Source organism: Procambarus clarkii, chromosome 14 (assembly GCF_040958095.1).
Source record: "Procambarus clarkii isolate CNS0578487 chromosome 14, FALCON_Pclarkii_2.0, whole genome shotgun sequence".
NCBI lineage: Eukaryota > Metazoa > Arthropoda > Malacostraca > Decapoda > Cambaridae > Procambarus > Procambarus clarkii.
This window is the reverse complement of record NC_091163.1, coordinates 30,934,246-30,942,526: the sequence shown is the minus strand read 5'-3', so window position 1 is coordinate 30,942,526 and position 8,281 is coordinate 30,934,246. Positions and strand designations below refer to the sequence as shown.

Below are 8,281 nucleotides of genomic sequence, written 5' to 3'. Positions count from 1 at the left end.
ACCTTATTACAGGTAAAACCAGTAGGCAGTCTACTGTATTTTATCAAACCGTTATTAGTATAATAGATCTCGTAATAATTTTGCAAAAATAATGGCATTTACTATTTTTAAAAGATTATTAGCAAATTTACAGAAATGGTGCATTCGGAAGACAAAACCAATTTTTCACTTTTGACAATTGAGCACCTGCTACATCCAGATTCTAGGGAGGAAAGGAAGGACGATCTTACTGGATCCCATAGCCTCTCCGAGGCACAAACCAGGCTTTTACATAACCCCCCCCCTGCACCCGAGCTTTTTAAAATAGTAAATGCCATTATTTTTGCAAAATTATTACGAGATATATTATACTAATAACGGTAAATAAATAATAAATAGTAAATAAATCAAAATCAGTTACATTATTTTATCTTATTCATAGCATAAATGTTCTCGAAGATTACTAAAAAGAAATTGAATTAGACTACAGCAAATTGGCAAACTTTACCTTGTATCTGTTTCCACCGAGTTTGTTTGGGGCGTTCTTCAACATATCAGCAATACTTGTCTCAACATCTCTTTCAGTTGCATTAGTGTGGGTGTTGATACAGGCTTCTGGAAATTTATAAGAATTAATTAATATATATAATTATAATTCACTTTGCTATTCCCCATTCCACAGTCCTCTCGTCCTTCCCACTTCCCTGTCCCCACATCATCCCCACTATTCCCACTTCCCTGTCCCATCGTCCTCCTTACCATTTTCCCCTCCCCTGTCCTTCTTCCTCCCCCACCATCTCCCATTCACCTGTCCCTTTGTCCTCCCCAGCATTCCCCTGTCCCCACCATCCCCAACTCCCCAGTCCCCTCGTCCTCCCCACCATTACCCTCTCCTCTGTCCCCTCGTCTTCCCCACCATACCCCCCTCTCGTCCTCCCCACCATTCCAAACTACCTCATCCGATGCATTCTATAATGGTCTGATGCTTCCATCAGAAAATTGGGAACATCAAATGATCTGATATTCCCATCACTGAAAAATAAGAACAGCTAAAAAAATGAAATGAAAAAAATAAAAAAATAAACTATACTCATGAAATGAACAGTATGGTAAACAACACAGCTCAATTTCAATGCAATGTCACACAAAATTATTAAATCGAAATGAAAATAAATTGAAATCTATGAAAATTCAAATTATCAATACAATCGGAAATATTGAAATAATATCGCAACATAATATAGTGTGGGTTGCTCTTACGTGCAACAGACGGTGCTGTTTTTCAAAAAAGGCATGGTTTTACCTGTCACAAGTGTGGCATCTATACTTATACTCACGAAATGAACGGTATGGTAAACAACATAGCTCAATTGCAATGCAATGTCACAATAACATTTAATAACAATAATAACAATAACATTTAAATATACTTTAAGATATAATCTAGAAGAAAATAAGAACATTGAAACGGTTCATGAACTCGATTTCAATAAAGGACACTATGGGGAACTTTGAAAAACAGTTAATGAGTATAATTAGACAGACTTGTTGCTAGGCAGAGGAGTAAATAATGAGATATATGGCAAATTTTGCAAAATATACGGCACACAAACATTCATACCCAAACAAAGCAAAATGCTAGGTAAGAACAAAGCAGTTGGCCCGTAGGGGAAAGGAGATACCCACAAGACTGGAATACAAGTCATTAACAAGCACACAAGTACTACACTACACAACAACCGCACTACTACCAGAACTGGACGAATCACTACCAAAACAACACATTGCACATCACTACCAAAACAACACAACACAACACAAGCATTGGCAAAGAATTATAGACCAGTTGCACTAACATCCCACATAATAAAATTATTTGAGAGTGATCAGGAGTCAGATTACTAGTTTTATAGAGACCAATGACACATGCAAAAGTGAACACTTCCAGAATTGGAGACATGCAGAAATGTAACATATGGAAATAGAGGCATGCCAAAACAAAGACATGCATAAATTCAAATTCTTATCGAAATAATTTCTAGTGATTATTATATAAATTATTCCATCAGTACTAGATCAAATATTCAATACCATCCTCCCATTGGAAAGAGTAATCATGTCCTGTTGGACATTAATTATATGTTGAGATATAATCTAAATGAAAATAGGGACATTGAAATTGTTGTTAAACTCTATTTCAATAAAGGACACTATAGGGAACCTAGAACCCTGTATTACAAGTGTAAGTGATAATTTTGGAAAATTTAATTAAAGCTAATTGTGTAGGACACCTGGAGATATGGTGCCCATATCTAAAGAATCACATCAACTGGTATAGGTATAGACTTGCCAATAAGTGGCTCCCAGGTTAGAGGCATAAAATGCCAAAACTAGATGGTAGAATAAAAAGAAGATATTGTAAAAGGTAACCAAACAAAGATGCCACAGAAATATTAGAAAATTAACTTTCGCAAGCAGCGTGGTAGACATGGTTGGAACAAGTTAGGTGAGAGGGTGGTGGAGGCCAAAACCATAATCATAATCATCTGTATCAAACCTTATTACAGGTAAAACCAGTAGGCAGTCTACTGTATTTTATCAAACCGTTATTAGTATAATAGATCTCGTAATAATTTTGCAAAAATAATGGCATTTACTATTTTTAAAAGATTATTAGCAAATTTACAGAAATGGTGCATTCGGAAGACAAAACCAATTTTTCACTTTTGACAATTGAGCACCTGCTACATCCAGATTCTAGGGAGGAAAGGAAGGACGATCTTACTGGATCCCATAGCCTCTCCGAGGCACAAACCAGGCTTTTACACAAACCCCCCCCCCTGCACCCGAACTTTTTAAAATAGTAAATGCCACTATTTTTGCAAAATTATTACGAGATCTATTATTCTAGAGAATAATGCATATATGCATATAAATACAAAAGTAAATGTAAATAATTTTACCTTGCACCTAGATCCACCAAGCCTGTATGGCGCGCGTTTCAGTACTTCGGAAATCTAGAACTATCTTGAATTTCTAATCTGCAATGAAACAATACATATTATTGCACTTACCAAAACATGGATGAATGTAGAAAATACAGAACTATTAGCTGAATATCAAATAAATGGATTTAATCTATTTCACACAGATAGATATATTAGATATTATATTATATTCCTTTCCTCCCTAGAATCTGGATGTAGCAGGTGCTCAATTGTCAAAAGTGAAAAATTTGGTTTATTTAACATACACGCCATAGACCGGCTTGGGAAAAAAAGTTCATAAAACCCAGGGGCCATAGACCGGCTTGGGAAAAAAAGTTCGTAAAACCCAGGGGCCATAGACCGGCTATGAAAGAAAATTTGAGAAAACCCTGGGGCCATAGAACGGCTATTTAATCCCCTTGAACGGACCTGTGCATGGACCACTGAGGCATAAAAAAAAACACGGGCCATAGACCGGCTTGGGAAAAAGAAGTTCGTAAAACCCTGGGGCCATAGAACGGCTATTTAATCCCCTTGAACGGACATGTGCATGGACCACTGAGGCATCGAAAAAAAACATGGGCCATAGACCGGCTTGGGAAAACAAGCTAGGTTAGGCTAGGTAAAAAAGAAAGGAGCTAGGTTAGACTATGTATGTTTAAATCTCTGATTTAAACAGAGCCAGTGTTCAGTCAAATAACTGAATTTATCAAATCTTATCCTTGTATAATATACAAGCTGATGTGAGATCCCTGTCTACAGGTGGACTGGAACTATTATCCAGTAGGCAGTCTACTGTATTTTATCAAACCGTTATTAGTATAATAGATCTCGTAATAATTTTGCAAAAATAATGGCATTTACTATTTTTAAAAGATTATTAGCAAATTTACAGAAATGGTGCATTCGGAAGACAAAACCAATTTTTCACTTTTGACAATTGAGCACCTGCTACATCCAGATTCTAGGGAGGAAAGGAAGGACGATCTTACTGGATCCCATAGCCTCTCCGAGGCACAAACCAGGCTTTTACACAAACCCCCCCCCCTGCACCCGAGCTTTTTAAAATAGTAAATGCCACTATTTTTGCAAAATTATTATGAGATCTATTATTCTAGAGAATAATGCATATAAATGCATATATGCATATAAATACAAAAGTAAATGTAAATAATTTTACCTTGCACCTAGATCCACCAAGCCTGTATGGCGCGCGTTTCAGTACTTCGGAAATCTAGAACTATCTTGAATCTCTAATCTGCAATGAAACAATACATATTATTGCACTTACCAAAACATGGATGAATGTAGAAAATACAGAACTATTAGCTGAATATCAAATAAATGGATTTAATCTATTTCACACAGATAGATATATTAGATATTATATTATATTCCTTTCCTCCCTAGAATCTGGATGTAGCAGGTGCTCAATTGTCAAAAGTGAAAAATTTGGTTTATTTAACATACACGCCATAGACCGGCTTGGGAAAAAAAGTTCATAAAACCCAGGGGCCATAGACCGGCTTGGGAAAAAAAGTTCGTAAAACCCAGGGGCCATAGACCGGCTATGAAAGAAAATTTGAGAAAACCCTGGGGCCATAGAACGGCTATTTAATCCCCTTGAACGGACCTGTGCATGGACCACTGAGGCATAAAAAAAAACACGGGCCATAGACCGGCTTGGGAAAAAGAAGTTCGTAAAACCCTGGGGCCATAGAACGGCTATTTAATCCCCTTGAACGGACATGTGCATGGACCACTGAGGCATCGAAAAAAAACATGGGCCATAGACCGGCTTGGGAAAACAAGCTAGGTTAGGCTAGGTAAAAAAGAAAGGAGCTAGGTTAGACTATGTATGTTTAAATCTCTGATTTAAACAGAGCCAGTGTTCAGTCAAATAACTGAATTTATCAAATCTTATCCTTGTATAATATACAAGCTGATGTGAGATCCCTGTCTACAGGTGGACTGGAACTATTATCCAGTAGGCAGTCTACTGTATTTTATCAAACCGTTATTAGTATAATAGATCTCGTAATAATTTTGCAAAAATAATGGCATTTACTATTTTTAAAAGATTATTAGCAAATTTACAGAAATGGTGCATTCGGAAGACAAAACCAATTTTTCACTTTTGACAATTGAGCACCTGCTACATCCAGATTCTAAAAAAGTTCGTAAAACCCAGGGGCCATAGACCGGCTATGAAAGAAAATTTGAGAAAACCCTGGGGCCATAGAACGGCTATTTAATCCCCTTGAACGGACCTGTGCATGGACCACTGAGGCATAAAAAAAAACACGGGCCATAGACCGGCTTGGGAAAAAGAAGTTCGTAAAACCCTGGGGCCATAGAACGGCTATTTAATCCCCTTGAACGGACATGTGCATGGACCACTGAGGCATCGAAAAAAAACATGGGCCATAGACCGGCTTGGGAAAACAAGCTAGGTTAGGCTAGGTAAAAAAGAAAGGAGCTAGGTTAGACTATGTATGTTTAAATCTCTGATTTAAACAGAGCCAGTGTTCAGTCAAATAACTGAATTTATCAAATCTTATCCTTGTATAATATACAAGCTGATGTGAGATCCCTGTCTACAGGTGGACTGGAACTTCTATCAACTAATCCATACATCAAACCTGTCCCTTACAGCCCACAATCTATCATTAGGAAAACCATGTGAGAAATCTTTAAGGAATTCTGATAAAGAAAGAGATCTAGGGGTGGTTCTAAATAGAAAACTATCACCTGAGGACCACATAAAGAACATTGTGTGAGGAGCCTATGCCATGCATTCCAACTTCAACAGCATGTTGTGGGGTGCCGATATTGTGTGCTAGGTTAGGCTAGGTTAGGCTAGGTAAAAAAGAAAGGAGCTAGGTTAGACTATGTATGTTTAAATCTCTGATTTAAACAGAGCCAGTGTTCAGTCAAATAACTGAATTTATCAAATCTTATCCTTGTATAATATACAAGCTGATGTGAGATCCCTGTCTACAGGTGGACTGGAACTTCTATCAACTAATCCATACATCAAACCTGTCCCTTACAGCCCACAATCTATCATTAGGAAAACCATGTGAGAAATCTTTAAGGAATTCTGATAAAGAAAGAGATCTAGGGGTGGTTCTAAATAGAAAACTATCACCTGAGGACCACATAAAGAACATTGTGTGAGGAGCCTATGCCATGCATTCCAACTTCAACAGCATGTTGTGGGGTGCCGATATTGTGTGCTAGGTTAGGCTAGGTTAGGCTAGGTAAAAAAGAAAGGAGCTAGGTTAGACTATGTATGTTTAAATCTCTGATTTAAACAGAGCCAGTGTTCAGTCAAATAACTGAATTTATCAAATCTTATCCTTGTATAATATACAAGCTGATGTGAGATCCCTGTCTACAGGTGGACTGGAACTTCTATCAACTAATCCATACATCAAACCTGTCCCTTACAGCCCACAATCTATCATTAGGAAAACCATGTGAGAAATCTTTAAGGAATTCTGATAAAGAAAGAGATCTAGGGGTGGTTCTAAATAGAAAACTATCACCTGAGGACCACATAAAGAACATTGTGTGAGGAGCCTATGCCATGCATTCCAACTTCAACAGCATGTTGTGGGGTGCCGATATTGTGTGTCATCACATGTAAACCAATCAAGCCCACAAATACGTCAACATGGACCAGCATTACACCGTCTAACATACTCTGTCAGATGTAACAACTAAATTTGTGAATTCAAGACCTAATCTATTGCATAACACAGTGTTAGTACGAGAAAAACATTACTTACATTCGAAGCCGTGTTTTAAAATGGCGCGGACCTTGGTCTACTGACGCTCCACACTGTGTGTTCGTTTGCGTATGATGAACGTGTGACAATTTACTACAACAATTATTTAATTATTCTTATTCTTTATTTTACTATTTTTAGGGTACATGAAATTTCCAAATTATTTGCACACAATAATATAATTGCATTGTCATAACCTTTATATATTACGGAAAATACGATGACATGAACGAAGTCAAAGTGAAGTTGAAGTCAAAGTCATTCGCCGAACGTATTAGTCATTTTTTTTTCTCCCAAACGATAAGGGATAACAAATTCACAGAGCATATAAGTGTAGAGTAAAGTCAATTTTATTCAGGAAAGTACATACATAGTTGATTTACAAACATAATGTTGGATTTATAGATAGAGCTAGTGCATACAATACCTAAAGCCAATATAGTAGGCATATAGCATTTCAGGCAACCGGGCAGTATATATGGACCCCTTACTCAAATCTCTGAATATGTTAGATATTAAGTCCCTGCACATACTCTCATGTGTATTTTATATATATAAAACGCTGCACTGTAATGTCAATCCTGACCCTAAAAGCTTCCTAGAAGGTTGTAACAGATCCCATGAGCACCACACCAGAAACAAATACCTGTAGGTGTGTACTGATGGTGCCTTATAGTGTGTACTCGTACCTTATGGTGTGTACTGGGGCCTTATGGTGTATACTGGTGGGAATGGGAACTGTAATGTCAATCCTGACCCTAAAAGCTTCCTAGAAGGTTGTAACAGATCCCATGAGCACCACACCAGAAACAAATACCTGTAGGTGTGTACTGATGGTGCCTTATAGTGTGTACTCGTACCTTATGGTGTGTACTGGGGCCTTATGGTGTATACTGGTGGGAATGGGAACTGTAATGTCAATCCTGACCCTAAAAGCTTCCTAGAAGGTTGTAACAGATCCCATGAGCACCACACCAGAAACAAATACCTGTAGGTGTGTACTGATGGTGCCTTATAGTGTGTACTCGTACCTTATGGTGTGTACTGGGGCCTTATGGTGTATACTGGTGGGAGTGTGGGAACTGGGCGAAGCATTAGCCGTGATTTCAGCAGGGACGACACTGGTGTGATGCAGGGCTTTGAATGTTTATACTGATTTCACTGTCCTGACATTATTTCTGGAGCTACGTATTTCATTTTTATAGCAATGTGTTCGCAATAGAAAGTTCTATAAGAACATGGGTAGAGTTGGCAACACAGCGTCAAATAAATTTGCGGCGAATAAAATCTTACGCGTGTTTGTACCCGTGAGCGTCAAAAGTTTTTACTTTGCTCATGTTTTTCAAGTTTATACTTGTTTCACACCGTTTTTTTTTGTATAGTGTTCGGAATAAAATTCCCTACACAGACATATGCATATCAAATACAATTCCTTGGAATTCACAGCTGTAGAGATGACGGAAAACACACAACCGGAACCCGCTCTTAATTGACACTCCAACTCACACCCGCAACACCCAC

General features: G+C 37.8%; 1 long non-coding RNA gene across 1 annotated transcript in view; it reads right to left on the bottom strand.

Annotated features, from left to right (window-relative positions):
- LOC138364722 (uncharacterized) overlaps positions 1-3,017 on the bottom strand; it is a 4,650-nt gene extending 1,633 nt beyond the window's left edge. Inside the window, exons 1-2 of the long non-coding RNA XR_011228512.1 lie at positions 2,943-3,017; positions 488-594 (exon numbers count right to left, since the gene is read on the bottom strand). This is a non-coding gene — a long non-coding RNA (uncharacterized lncRNA). The remainder of the gene's footprint in view (positions 1-487; positions 595-2,942) is intronic.
- Positions 3,018-8,281: the final 5,264 nt, after the last annotated feature.